A 15,780-nucleotide genomic window follows, 5' to 3' on the forward strand; every position below is an offset into this window, starting at 1 on the left:
ACCACGGCTATGCCTCCCGCCCTGCTCATGATGCCGAGCACCTTTTCTTCTACAGGGGAGAGGGTGTACAATCGGGCTCGGCCTTTTCCAGTAGCAGCCAGCTGCCTCAAGCTGTGCATGACCTACTCCTGCAAGAAAGAAGGGAGTGTGTTCGTGACATCCTTGTGCAGTGTTTAGAGGATGCGCCTGTCATGGTAGATTAGTTGGTATGCAGTGTGTAAGATGTAAGATGTAAGGTGTGGTGAGGTGAGAGTTGCGATAGTGATGAGTGTATGAGTATGAGGAGAAAGGTGGAGTGAAGTGTGCTGTAGTGATTGTAGTAAAGGGAAGAAAAAAACGGGTGAGTATTGCGAGTTGTGAGGCTGGAGATGGGATCAGGGTAAGAGAGCAGCATTCTTACCGTGACAACTCTGGTGAGGTGATTGAACTTTGTTTGGCATTTCACTCATGTCCAGGGAACTAAGCTCCTGACATTGAACTTTTCAGTGTCCACTTCCCGATGGTAGTGGTACCTGGAAGGGTTTATCTACTCCCAGAGTGCATCTCCATTTTAAGAGGTGCTGGCTGCCTTTAAGTTGCATCAGATATGCTAGATTTCTCACCCTCCCAAAAAGGCGTTCACCCATTGAATAACAAAGGTAACGCTGGCCTGAATCATTTTAATGAGGTCCCAGCGCAAATTTCATGTGGTCCTTGGAAACATGTGAACACGCATGTGCAGCCTGTGCTCCACCCACTGTATGTCTGTTTTCCAGCATGATTAAAATTATAGGCCAATCAGAAAGCATGGAGGAGTCCAGCTCCATAAGAATATAGGAACATAGGAACAGGAGTAGGCCATTTAGCCCCTCGAGCCTGTTCCGCCATTCAATAAGATTATGACTGATCTGTGACCTAACTCCATTTACCTGCCTTTGCGCCAAATCTCTTTTTGGTTAACAGAAATTTATTAGATTTAAAATGAATAATTCATATTCCCCTGTCCACTACTTGCTAATTGGTCTATAATTCCCTGGTTTCCCTCTTTCACAATTCTTAAATAGTGGAGTGACTTATGCAATTTTCCAATCCAAAAGAATGATTCCTGAATTGCGAGATTATAGTTAGGGCATCTGCAATGTTCTCACCGACTTCCTTTAAAACCCTGGGATGAAAACCATCTGCTCCTGGGGATTTTTCACTTTTTAGTGCCATTATTTTCTTGTTTACTATTAATTTGCTTACTTTAATTTTGGTGAGTCCCCATCCCTGATTCAATATTAGCTTCCTTGGGATGTCCAGCATGCTATCCTCTTCTTGTACTGTAACTACTGATGCAAAGTAATTATTTAACATGTTCGCCATTTCCTTATTTTAATTTATAATATTGTCACTGTCAGTTTTCAAGGAGCCTACATTGCTCTTAACCACCCCTTTTTCCTAATATAATTGGAAAACATTTTTGTGTTGATTTTGATATCCCTTGCAAGTTTCTTTTCATATACCCTTTTTGTAGCTCTTACTAGCTGTTTTTCACTCTTTGCTGTTCTTTGTATCTTTCCCATTTGCTATTTGTTGCATTCTTGTATGCTTTTTCTTTTAATTTTATGTTGTCCCTTACCTCTTTCGTTGTCCATGGCTATTTTTTTTGGCAAGTAGATCTCTTAACTTTCAGGGGTATAAATTGGTTCTGTATCACGTTTAATTCTTTTTTGAACATCTCCCACTGATCTTTTGTCCTTTTACCCATAAATAGATTTTCCCAGTTTACTGTGGACAGTCTCTGTCTCATCCCATTGAAGTCGGCCTTACCTAAATCTAGAATCTTAGTATCGGTTTTGAACTTCTCCCTTTCAAACACAGCATTGAACTCAATCAAAATATGATCACTATTAGATAAATGTTCATGCATCATTTAGCTAAACTAAATCTGGCTCATTAATAATTCTAATATGGCCTGCTCCCTTGTTGGTTCTAGGATTTTTGAACATGGCATGGAAACATTGCAGTCAACCATGTAGCATGTGGTCAGGTCTATGCATGTTTCAATGGGGCTGACAATGACGGAGCCTCTGGTGACTGCTCTCACCACTTTGACGGAAGCTCATACTGCTGCCATATTGACTCAGAGTTCCAGCATCTCCTCTGGCTTTCAAAAAATAGCAGGTACAGTGGCATGGTGTTGATGTTACTGAGCTAATAATCCAGAGACCAGGACTAATAATCTGGAGACATGAGTTCAAACCCCACCACGGCAGTTGGGGAATTTAAGTTTAGTTAATTAAATAAAGTTGTAATAAAACGCTAGTATCATGAAACTAGGATTGTTATAAAAACCCAATTGGATCACTAATATCCTTTAGGGAAGGAAATCTGCCATCTTTACCCAGTGTGGCCTATATGTGACTCCAGACCCACAGCAATGTGGTTGGCTCTGAAATGCCACTAACAAGCCACCCTGTCGTATCAAAAAAAACTGCTACAATGGACTGCAGCGGTTTAAGAAGATCGCTCACCAACACCTTCTCAAGGGCAATTAGGGATTAGCAATAAATGCTGGCCTTGCCAGCAATGCCCACATACTATGAATGAATAAATAATAAAAAAAACATGCCAGATACACATTCAAGGAGTGGAAAGCCTTCCTCTACGAACAGTCCAGGGTCTTCATATGGAACATGCAGGGCATCGAGTGTGCAATCAAGGATACCCTGGACTTGAGGGAAGCCAACCCTTCTGGCGAAGACCAGATTTCTTTCCTATTGTTTAGCAGCATTCATCAGAAAGATGATGAATTGGTTGAGCTTTTCAAAGAGGGCATCTGTGATATGCTTGATGCAGCAGTGCACCACAAATTAACTGATGTTGCTGATGGATTACCTGCAGCCTAGGATACCCTAGTGGTGCAGAAATTGAGGAGCACAGGGCATGACCTAGTGTTGGTTTGCAGTTGGTGTTGCAAAAGGTGACATATCTCTGTCACAGCCTCCTTGGTGAAGCAGAGCTGCTGGAGACAGTTAAGTTGAGGTAGGACAGTCAATTGCTTCACAAATAAAAGTGATAGCATTACAGGGTATTACCATGGTATATTAGAATTAGTTCATTCACATTCCTCATTCAGTGCAGGTACATAGTGTAAAATGGCTGATATTGGAGCAGCTGCCCATTATACATCACTTCCTGAAAATTAGGAGGTGCCATGCAATGTCTCCCCTAATTTTTTGAGGTGCGTGACCCCTTTAAGGGGATGTATGGTTTCACAGTTCTGCGCATAAATTTAACATTGGAAAAGTAGGTCTCCCTGGCTGCGCGAGACCAACTGAGAGGACCGTGCAGTTTATAAGGAACGTTGGTGCCATGTATAATGGGTAACTATTTGATAGTGATATTTTACACTATCGCTCAAAGTCAAAATTTCCCCAGTGAATTACTCATCGTGGCTGTACCATTATGAAAAGGGGCTGAGCATAGGGCTGGAAGGGAAACCATTCAAAAAGTCACAGTGGGCTACTATTGTCCACCTCCTTGCTGCAGGTTACAGATGGACAGAGAGACATGTCCTGGATATTAACTGTCCAATCTCTTACTCTGTGATGATGTAAAATGATCATAAAGAAGAGAAGAAAGACAAAAAGGGGGAAAAGTGGGTGATGCAGTAACCTTTCTTCTTTGGGTTGGATTTAAATTCAGTTCAGACTAACAGGATGAAAATATATTCTCAGTCTATTGGCTGAAAGAATACTACAAGACATCATGTTCTCTCCACAGATGCTGCCTGACCCGCTGAGATTTCCAGCATTTTCTGTTTTTACTATAAGACATGAGTTTGGACAGTCTCAATCCAAGTTCCAAGTTATTGAGGTAGTGTAAGTGGAGTTACCGCTGCTGCTGACTGTGCTGTACCTGACCCAGAGTACTTATTGTTTATCTTGGTGCCTGCAAAGGGGGGGAGACGTGTTCCATTTCCTAGCACTAACTTGACTTGTGTGGGTTCACCAAGTTTTTAAGCTAATGTTGCACTGCAGCAATAATCAAGCAGATTTAATCAAAACATTTCACATCCTGAGTTGAGCACTTAAAGCTCAACCTTAAATTACAGGCACACCTTCAAATAAGTTGAAGTAGTGACCATCACCAAGAAGAATTAAATGTAACCAAAGCAAAATACTGTGGTTGCCGGAATAAAATTTTATTTAAGAATTAAATAAAACATTTTTTGAATTCTCATTTACCGAAATCCATACAAGGAAATTTGATGCTAAATATAGTAAGAAGTGGCACAAAATATAAAATACTTTCCAAATATCTGATATTAACTAGCTATTTGGTGTAGCATGTGGAGTGCTAATAACAGCAGACAAAAGATTCTTGGGCAGAAATTCATATGCGTTGCATCTGTTTTACTCTCAAAAAATACAAATTTAGCCTGTATACGTGTTGGCTAAATTCATGGAGGCCTGTTTTTAGGCATCCCTTTAACAGGCATTAAACCTTTTAAATATGTAAATTAGGGGCCTAGTGCCTGTTGAAGGACTCCCATCAAGCTATTAGTTGGCAATGATCAGGGCAGAAGTTGGGCCAGCCCTGCTCAGGATTCTTCAGCGACCTCCACAGCTGCCAACCAATAGGTAGGTTTAACAACTATTTTTGTCCAAAACCCATCCTGTGGAGCCAGGAGGCGTTGGACTGCTCCCTGACCCCATAGGTGATGTAATGTCCCTTCCACCCTCATATATCACAACAATGCCACCCCCCTCCACCCACACACACACACTCACACACACACACACTCCTCTCATCCTCCTCCACCCCTAGAGATTTATCTGAAGACAGCGGCCTGAAATTGATTTCTTCGCTCAGGTGAGCTGCCTGTAGAAAAGGCAAACAGCTCCAGCAACTTGCACTAAGTATGTTAATGAGACCCGAGAACCCATTTCCATCAGACCTTGGGCCTTTTGGTTCAGACACATGTTTGTGGCGCAGTACAGGGTCTGGGTTCGAAAACAGACCCTGACTAACTTCACCTCCACCTTTTGAAAATTGGGCAATCCCCAAGATTGAGTAAATTGCTGCTACTTTTCTGATTATTCAACCTTTTTTTTTAAAGAAACCAGCTATTGTTAACTGATTTGCACCTTCAGTTTAAATATGGTAAAGCTCCAAAAGAAATGTCACTATCTATTCTGCTCATTCTCCTGTGTAGAAACATGAGGTATTAGAAAGCATGCATGCAAGTTCTGTGGAATGTTACATAATTTATGACTGGCCAACAAAATCATACTTCCACTGTAAAGATAAAGCCATCTTCATTTGTCATGCTATCTAAAAATGTATGTTATAAGCATTATTCATCAAGTATAAAATTTATGTATCTTTGTATTTGAAAGTGGATGACAGAGTTTGTTCTGAGCAAGTCTGTGTATTGCATTAGTGCCAGTCAGTGCTACCCTGGCTGACAGATTTATAGTCTACACTCAAACGGCCTGTCTATGATGAAAATGGCAGGTGCGGTCAGCAACAAATGGATTACTTCATACATGCAGTCACAAATCTGACAACTGTCAAGAGTAGTGTGATTCTCATAATGAACACTACATAACACCAGGAAAAGGCACTACATGTTCGCTTTTGTTGAATTAAACATCTATGTCCACACACAGATAAAGATTAGCTTAAGTTGATTTTTATATGCAGCATTATTGTGGGAGCATTAAGAGTCACCTTCTGACAGTTTCAGATTTTCTGCATATGTGGCTTTTGCAATAGTTTAAATTATATAAGAGCATATGGCATATAAAAATAGTATGGAATAAAAATCGTTGCTATAGTTATAATGATTGTTTTATAAGTTCTATATTGGGCGAGAGAACAGAAAATCAATCATTTGAAGATCGCTCGAACAACACAAAATCTTGTTTATTTTTAAACAAGGTTAACATTCTGAATCCATGACAGCACTCAGTTGGTACTGCCTTTTTCCAGTTCATGTGCCTCTCAACTATAGTTGGCTGAGAAACATAAAAACATAATAAATAGGAACAGGAGTAATCCACCTGGCTCCTCGAGCCTGCTCCACCATTTAATAAGATCATGGCTGATCTGATTATGGACTCAGCTCCACTTCCCTGCCCGCTCCCCATAACTCCTTATTCCTTTATCGCTCAAAAATCTGTCTTATCTCTGCCTTAAATATATTCAGTGATCCAGCCGCCACAGCACTCTGAGGCAGAGAATTCCACAGATTTACAACCCTCTGAGAGAAGAAATTACTCCTCATCTCAGTTTTAAATGGGCGGTACCTTATTCTGAGACTATGTCCCCTAGTTTTAGTTTCTCCTATGAGTGGAAATATCCTCTCTGCATCCAGCTTGTCGAGCCCCCTCATTATCTTATATGTTTCAAGAAGATCACCTCTCGTTCTTCTGAACTCCAATTAGTATAGGCCCAACCTACTCAACCTATCTTCATAAGTCAACCCCCTCATCTCCGGAATCAACCTAGTGAACCTTCTCTGAACAGCCTCTAATGCAAATATATCCTTCCTTAAATACGGAGACCAAAACTGTAAGCAATACTCCAGGTGTGGCCTCACCAATACCCTCCCTGTGCAGTTGCAGCAGGACTTCTCTGCTTTTCTACTTCATTCCCCTTGCAATAAAGGCCAACATTCCATTTGCCTTCCTGATTATTTGCTGTACCTACACACTAACTTTTTGTGTTTCATGCACAACGACCCCCAGGTCCCTCTGTACTGCAGCACCAATGCATGGGATCCTTTATGGAGTCACTTTTTGAAGCTAGTATAGCTAGCAGGAGTGTAGAAGCTCCCAAGTGAGGGGCAGTGTTAAAAGCCATAAAATAGAAGTAGAACTAAAGGTATTTTATAAGGGGTAGGAGATTTAGTTATTTTTCAAAGTACTTAAGTGGCAAGAGTACATTTTGGCATGATTCCACGATTCGGCATTCCCAGTGAGGAGCAGCCCTTCCAGGGAATGCATCTAAAGAAATTGTGGATTAATAACCTGCGCTTTTCTGTCCATTAATTGTGGGACTACGACTTCCTGAACTGTATCCCCTGTGAGTGCTGCGTCCTACTGGGAATGCGAGATCCTGTAATCAGCCCTTTTATTAAAAGTACTGTCTCTGTGCTTTCCGACTCCTTTAAATGACATAATGATGTGTTATGCACGTTTCTACTTTTGTCACTCATGTATGAAATATTGTTACGATTGTCTCAGACCATCTACGTCAAAGAAGTTAGTAGATCTATTACCACCCACTATCAGCATAGCGCACTCTTAAGTCAAATAAATTTAACTTGTAAAGTTCCCTCTACTCAACCCTAACTTTAAAAGTGCACCTCCGACTGTACCAGTGTGAATTTATAATTCCCCACACCAACAAACCATATGGACTCCGAGTTAAATAAAATTTGGTTCCAACTTGTGCTGAATTGATGATGTTTTCCATTCTCCTTACAGCCAGCTTGGAAAATAAACTTTCAACCTATCAATCTGGGCCAGAGTCAAACCTTTGTCCCAGAAATGAAAGGGCAGCATTCTAACTCCATGCACCACTCAGTTCCGTCTACAAATGCAGTAATAATTTGAATTATTGGTTTCATTTTCGTTAAAAGTTTTGAAGATTTTAATGTCCTTAATTTAATTAGTGGTTTTTTGTAAGATTTAGCAAGACTACTCTCCTCACAGGAAGTCTTGATAGACTGGTGCTGGCTGGAGATCTGCTACAACCTTATAGCCTCATTTCTTTGATCCATGCTCCCCGCTAGTGAGGCTCCACACTGGGATCGCAGCCTCACTGAATTTGGCCTATTGTTCCAGCAGTTGGTTTGTTCCATTGTGTAGATTTTTATACAATCAGACACAAGACATGTAAATTGATCATACCTTCCAGCGTTTCTGACATCATAGTTGTGACATCTGCTGTTCTTTTATTAACTGTACATGAGTGAAGTATTATTCAGGTTCTCTGGGATTCTCTACGTCAGATGCATTAGCAGAGTGTTAGCTTGATATTGAGAGGTTTGAAACAGAGCAATGGTTCTTCCAAGTTCTGGTCCTTGGTCAGAATGACTCACCATTTGAAGGACATGATGGGCGAAACCCACACTGAAGAGTTTACAAGCAGATGAAACAGGCTAAAAAACATTGTTCGGAGATAGAACTTTATTCGTCAAAGTTCCCAAAATTCTTATGCTTAATTTATGCGCATTCTTAGGAAGCCAATGTGATCTTCCACTGTATGGATGTTTATATATATTGTACTTAGTATTTATTAATTTTGTCTTACATAATGTTGCTTAATTGCAAATGAAGATGTTAGTTGCTTTGGTCTATGTAATAGTATCCACCCTTTTTGAAAAGAGTTGGTAGTGTAGCGCAAAATTATGTTCAATCCAGCAGGCAAATTATTTAAATAAGATAATTACTAACTCCTCAGTAAGGGCGGAGTATATAAATGAAGCAACTTCTAATTGTGGGGTTAAGGTCCACTTACAGAACTGTTGGTAGACTATTGGAAGAGAAAAGTGTTCCATAAAAATATTGTTAAAACATAAATTTTTTAATTTAGTTTTAAAAATGTTTTTAAAATCCTGCCTTCATAAAAGCCAAAGGGTGCTCTAATCCATTGGTTAGCTGACAGTTCAGTTTGGCATCAAAATCAAACAGAAAATGTGATGAGTGCTATTAAGAGTCACCATAATTTACTGCAGGGTGCTGGCTTCAGGAACATGGGGCTCATAATTGGCCAAGAGTTGCTCCGTTTTTTTTGGAGTAACTTGGTTTTTCTGGCGTAAGTTAAAAAGCCCCACTTTCCCCAATAAACTTGCTCCAGAGTAACTGAGTTAGGTTTGATTTTTTTAGTTTCATTTTTTTTTCTCAAAGTGGGCGTTCCCAGTCACCTATGCCAGTTTTGGCCATTTAGGCAACTTTGGCCAGCTAATAGTTACACCAAATCTACTTCGACCAGCGTATTTGGCCACTTTAGAAAACCCTTGCGGAGAGTTAAGAAATCGGCACAGGTCAGTACATTCTAAAGCACCAAGACTTACAAAGCACTAAACAAAGCACGAAAAGTAATAAGCATTCAATAACAAATAAAAAATAGAAGGAAGCGGAAAGGACCTACACCTAAAGCACCAAGACTTACAAAGTTTTAAATAAAGATTAAAAGAAAATAAAGGAACTCGGCAAACATAAACTCCGCTTATTTATCAAAAACATCGCCTCTTGCTTTAATATTATAAGAGGTCCCGGCCAATGAAACCTGAGATGAAAAAATTGGACCAAAAAGCACCCTTATTCACCAAATACCGATGATTAAACTTTCTACTCAACCCCAGCAAGGCTTAATTAAAACCTATTTAACACTACTCTTCCTGACATTAACCCTGGCCATCTTAATCACAGTAGTTTAAACCACGAGCACAAGCAGCTGCTTACACAGCGGGCCGGTGCGGAAGACCACTTGGCCAGGGATAGGGGCAGCAACTGCGAGCATCGGGTCCATCTCACACAGGCTGCAGGATGCGCTGGGGGCGAGGAGTTATTGCGCATGCGCGCACACTCGAACACGCATGTGCAGATGTCCCAGTGCCGGGAAGCTGGCTCCGCCCCCATTCCACTGGCCACACTACGCCACCACTGAGGAGAGGCCGGACAGCAGCCAAAGTCGGGAGGAAGATTTTTGGCGCACTTGGAGTCGTGGAAAAGTGGCGCACCTCGGGTGAGTGCGTCAAAAATCGGCAGGGGCCAATTTTGAGCCCAATGTATCTACATTTTCATATGTACTAGATAGTCAGTGGAACATTCACATCAAATCCACATGTGACTGGTACCTTTGTAATGTCCTCCTGTCACAGCAATTTGAAAGAATAAAACACCTTTCTAGCAAAAATGAAACATTTTTGTGTGAAACAAGGAAACAGTTGAACAATATTTTTATAAAGAAGGATCAGAGGGATCTCATTTCACACAAAGGTTAGTAGATGGCAAAAGCGTACTTTTGATCCAAGGATTTGCTTTGTTCCTCCAGTAAAATATTTCCATTTACATGCATTTACAAAGGCCACCCAAGGGCCAAACACCCAAGGCCCCACCCCACTGCTGGCCAAGAACGGGGAAACACTCATCAAGGATATTGAGGCAGTCAGGGCCCGCTGGAAGGAGCACTTCGAAGATCTCCTCAATCGAGACTCTGCCTTTGACTCGAGTGTTCTCAACTCCATCCCACAGCATGCTACCCGCCACCACCTCAGTGAGACCGCAACGATGCATGAGGTAGAAAAAGCCATAAGGCAGCTTAAAAACAACAAGGCTACAGGTGCGACCGAAATCCCTGCTGAGGCATTGAATTATGGCGGAGAGGCATTGCTGGTGCGAATACACGACATAATCTCTCTCATCTGGAGGGAGGATCTCAGTAATCGTGACCATCTTTAAAAAAGGGGACAAGTCCGACTGCGGTAACTACAGAGGAATCTCCCTGCTATCAGTCACTGAGAAAGTTGTCACTAGAGTCCTTCTCAACTGTCTTCTTCCCGTGGCCGAGGAGCTCCTCCTGGAGTCACAATGCAGATTTCGGCCCCTACGGGTACAATGGACATGATTTTTGCAGCGCGACAGCTACAGGAAAAATGCAGGGAACAGCGCCTGCCCTTATACATGGCCTTCTTCGACCTTACGAAGGCCTTTGACACTGTCAACTGCGAGGGTCTATGGAGCGTCCTCCTCCGTTTCGGGTGTCCCCAAAAGTGCGTCACCATCCTCCGCCTGCTCCATGACGACATGCAGGCCGTGATCCTTACCAATGGATCGACCACAGACCCAATCCACGTACGGACCGGGGTCAAACAGGGCTGCGTCATCGCCCCAACCCTCTTCTCAATCTTTCTCGCCGCCATGCTCCACCTCACAGTCAACAAGCTCCCCGCTGGAGTGGAAATAAACTACAGAACCAGTAGGAACCTGTTCAACCTGCGCCGTCTCCAGGCCAGATCCAAGACCTCCCCAACCTCTGCCGTCGAGCTACTGTATGCGGACGACACCTGCGTCTGCGCACATATGGAGGCTGAACTCCAGGACATTGTCGACGTATTTACTGAGGCATATGAAAGCATGGGCCTTACGCTAAACATCTGTAAGAAAAAGGTCCTCCACCAGCCTGTCCTCACCGCACAGCATTGCCCCCCAGTCATCAAGATCCACGGAACTTCCCGGGACAACATGGACCACTTCCCATATCTATGGAGCCTCCTATCAACAAGAGCAGGCATCGACGGCGAGATCCAACACCGCCTCCAGTGCACCAGTGCAGCCTTTGGCCGCCTGAGCAAAAGAGTATTTGCAGACCAGGCCCTCAAAACTGCCATCTAGCTCATGGTCTACAGGGCTGTAGTAATACCTGCCCTCCTCGATGGCTCGGAGACATGGACCATGTACAGTAGACACCTCAAGTTGCTGGAGAAATATCATCAACGATGTCTCCGCAAGATCCTACAAATCCCCTGGGAGTACAGGTGCACCAACGTCAGCATCTTCATTCAGTCTAACATAGCCAGCATTGAAGCACTGACCACACTCGATCAGCTCCGCTGGGCAGGCCACATCGTCCACATGCCAGACCCGAGACTCCCAAAGCAAGTGTTCTACTCGGAACTCCTTCATGGCAAACGAGTGAAAGGTGGGCAGCTGAAACGCTACAAGGACACCCTCATAGCCTCCCTGACAAAGTGCAACATCCCCACTGACATCTGGGAGTCCCTGGCACAAGACCGCCCCAAGCGGAGGAAGTGCATCCGAGAGGGCGCAGAGCACCTCGAGTCTCAACACCGAGAGCATGCAGAAATCAAGCGCAGGTAACGGAAAGAGCGTGCGGCAAACCAGTCCCACCCATTCCTTCCCTCAACGACTATCTGTCCCACCTGTGACAGAGACTGTGGCTCTCATATTGGACTGTTCAGCCACCAAAAACTCACTTCAGGAGTGGAAGCAAGTCTTCCTCGATCCCGAGGGACTGCCTATGATGACAAAAAGTCAAAATGTTTATAGAAGATTGGAAAGGAAAATAAAGCAAGGAGAACATCATCATCATCATCCCCACTGGAACAATTACCTATAAAGCACAAAGGACATCAATATAAAATTCTAAACTAAGTCCTAGCAGACTATTTTACATAGACGCACGCATGCACACCACTACTTCTAGCAGGGTCACTAGATAACAATCAAAATCAGAAACCCTGGCTGAACTGACCACTTGCTAATACAGAGATCCTGAGGCCAGTTATAGCATCCTTGTCAAATCCCTGGTTTCAATGATTCATAGAAACTTAGAAATATACAAAATAGGTGCAGGAGTAGGCCATTCGGCCCTTCAATCCTGCACCACCATTCAATAAGATCATGGCTGATCATTCACCTCAGTACCCCTTTCCTGCTTTCTCTCCATACCCCTTGATCCCTTTAGCCGCACGGGCCATATCTAACTCCCTCTTGAATATATCCAATGAACTGGCATCAACAACTCTCTGCGGTAGGGAATTCCACAGGTTAACAACTCTCTGAGTGAAGAAGATTCTCCTCATCTCAGTCCTAAATGGCCTATCCCTTATCTTTAGACTATGTCCCCTGGTTCTGGACTTCCCCTACATCGGGAACATTCTTCCTGCATCTAACCTGTCCAGTCCCGTCAGAATTTTATATGTTTCTATGAGATCCCCTCTCATCCTTCTAAACTCCAGTGAATACAGGCCCAGTCGATCCAGTCTCTCCTCATATGTCAGTCCAGCCATCCCAGGAATCAGTCTGGTGAACATTCTCTGTACTCCCTCAATAGCAAGAACGTCCTTCCTCAGATTAGGAGACCAAAACCGAACACAATATTCCAGGTGAGGGCTCACTAAGGCCCTGTACAACTGCAGTAAGACCACCCTGCTCCTATACTCAAATCCCCTAGCTATGAAGGCCAACATACCATTTGCCGTCTTCACCGCCTGCTGTACCTGCATGCCAACTTTCAATTACTGATGTATCATGACACCCAGGTCTCGTTGCACCTTGACTTTTCCTAATCTGCCGCCATTCAGATAATATTCTGCCTTCGTGTTTTTGCCCCCAAAGTGGATAACCTCACATTTATCCACATTATACTGCATCTGCCATGCATTTGCCCACTCACCTAACCTGTCCAAATCACCTGCAGCCTCTTAGCGAGCTCCTCACAGCTCACACCACCACCCAGCTTAGTGTCATCTGCAAACTTGGAGATATTACACTCAATTCCTTCATCTAAATCATTAATGTATATTGTAAAGAGCTGGGGTCCCAGCACTGAACCCTGCGGCAGCCCACTAGTCACTGCCTGGCATTCGGCAAAGGACCCGTTTATCACGACTCGCTGCTTCCTGTCTGCCAACCAGTTCTCTATCCACAACAGTACATTACTCCCAATACGATGTGCTTTAATTTTACACACTAATCTCTTGTGTGGGACCTTGTCAAAAGCTTTTTGAAAGTCCAAATACACCCTTGTCCACTCGACCAGTTACATTCTCAAAAAATGCTGGAAGATTTGTCAAGCATGATTTCCCTTTCATAAATCCATGCTGACTTGGACCGATCCTGTCACTGCTTTCCAAATGCACTGCTATTTCAACTTTAATAATTGATTCCAACCCATTTTCCCCATTACTGATGTCAGGCTAACCGGTCTATATTTACTCTCCCTCCTTTCTTAAAAAGTGGTGTTACATTAGCTACCCTCCAGTCCATAGGAACTGATCCAGAGTCGATAGACTGTTGGAAAATGATCACCAATGCATCCACTATTTCTAGGGCTACTTCCTTAAGAACTCTGGAATGCAGAAGATCAGGCCCCGGGGATTTATCCGCTTTCAATCCCATCAATTTCCTAACACAATTTACCGCCTAATAAAGATTTCCTTCAGTTCCTCCTTCTCACTAGACCCTCGGTCCCCTAGTATTTCTGGAAGGTTATTTGTGTCTTCCTTCGTGAAGACAGAACCAAAGTATTTGTTTAACTGGTCCGCCATTTCTTTGTTCCCCATTATAAATTCACCTGAACCTGATTGCAAGCGACCTATGTTTGTCCTCACTAATCTTTTTCTCTTCACATTGCTATCGAAGCTTTTGCAGTCAGTTTTTATGTTCCCAGAAAACTTCCTCTCATACTCTATTTTCCCCCTCCTAATTAAACCCTTTGTCCTCCTCTGCTGAATTATAAAATTCTCCCATTCCTCAGGTTTGCGGCTTTTTCTGGCCAATTTATATGCCTCTTCCTTGGATTTAACACTATCCCTAATTTCCCTTGTTAGCCACGTTTTATTTTTACTCCAGACAGGGATGTACAATTGTTGAAGTTCATCCATGTGATCTTTAAATGTTTGCCATTGCCTATCCACCATCAACCCTTCAAGTATCACTCGCCAGTCTATTCTAGCCAATTCACGCCTCAAACTATCGAAGTTACCTTTCCTTAAGTTCAGGACCCTAGTCTCTGAATTAACTGTGTCACTCTCCATCTTAATAAAGAATTCTACCATATTATGGTCACTCTTCCCCAAGGGGTCTTGCACTAGGATGGCCAGCCCTCTAGTTGGTTCCTCGACATATTGATCTAGAAAACCATCCCTAATACACTCCAGGAAATCCTCCTCCAATGCATTGCTACCAGTTTGGTTGTCCCAATCAATATGTAGATTAGAGTCGGCCATGATAACTGCTGTACCTTTATTGCACGCATCCCTAATTTCTTGTTTGATGCTGTCCCCAACCTCACTACTACTGTTTGGTAATCTGTACACAACTCCCACTCGCGTTTTCTGCCCTTTGGTATTCCGTAGCTCCACCCATACCGATTCCACATCATCCAAGCTAATGCCCTTCCTTACTATTGCGTTAATTTCCTCTTCAGCCAGCAACGCCACCCCACCTCCTTTTCCTTTCTGTCTATCCTTCCTGAATGTTGAATACCTCTGGATGTTGAGTTCCCAGCCTTGGTCACCCTGGAGCCATGTCTCCGTGATGCCAATTACATCATATCTGTTAACTGCTATCTGCGCAGTTAATTCATCCACCTTATTCCGAATACTCCTCGCATTGAGGCACAGAGCCTTCAGGCTTTTTTTTTGAAACCCACTTTGCCCCTTTAGAATTTTGCTGTAATGTGGCCCTTTTTGCTTTTTGCCTTAGGTTTCTCTGCCCTCCACTTTTACTTTACTTCTTTCTATCTTTTGTTTCTGCTCCTATTCCACTTCCCTCTGTCTCCCTGCATAGGTTCCCATCCCCCTGCCATATTAGTTTAACCCCTCCCCAACAGTACTAGCAAACACTCCCCCTAGGACATTGGTTCTGATCCTGCCCAGGTGCAGACCGTCTGGTTTGTACTGGTCCCACCTCCCCCAGAACCGGTTCCAATGTCCCAGGAATTTGAATCCCTCCCTTCTGCACCACTGGGTAGTGCTTCCACCAATTGTGCCATTGTGGGTGCTGAAGAAAGTTCCTTCAATAACTAGTCGTACAAAATAAAAACCCAATGGAAATGATCTTCTGTATCATCCAATGGCTTCTTCAAATCCCATGATGAGATACAGCCTAAATTCCTAACAGATAACCAACATGGAAACAATATTGCAGATGGAAGGAATATATTTTTCAATGAATAACAAAATAATTGCCACTGGTATTAAGAATCACTGTGCAGAACCTAGCTCACTGCGGGGAATATTTTCCCCTTCTCGAAACCAGAGTGTTAATCACC

This window comes from Pristiophorus japonicus, chromosome 2 (assembly GCF_044704955.1).
Source record: "Pristiophorus japonicus isolate sPriJap1 chromosome 2, sPriJap1.hap1, whole genome shotgun sequence".
Lineage (NCBI taxonomy): Eukaryota > Metazoa > Chordata > Chondrichthyes > Pristiophoridae > Pristiophorus > Pristiophorus japonicus.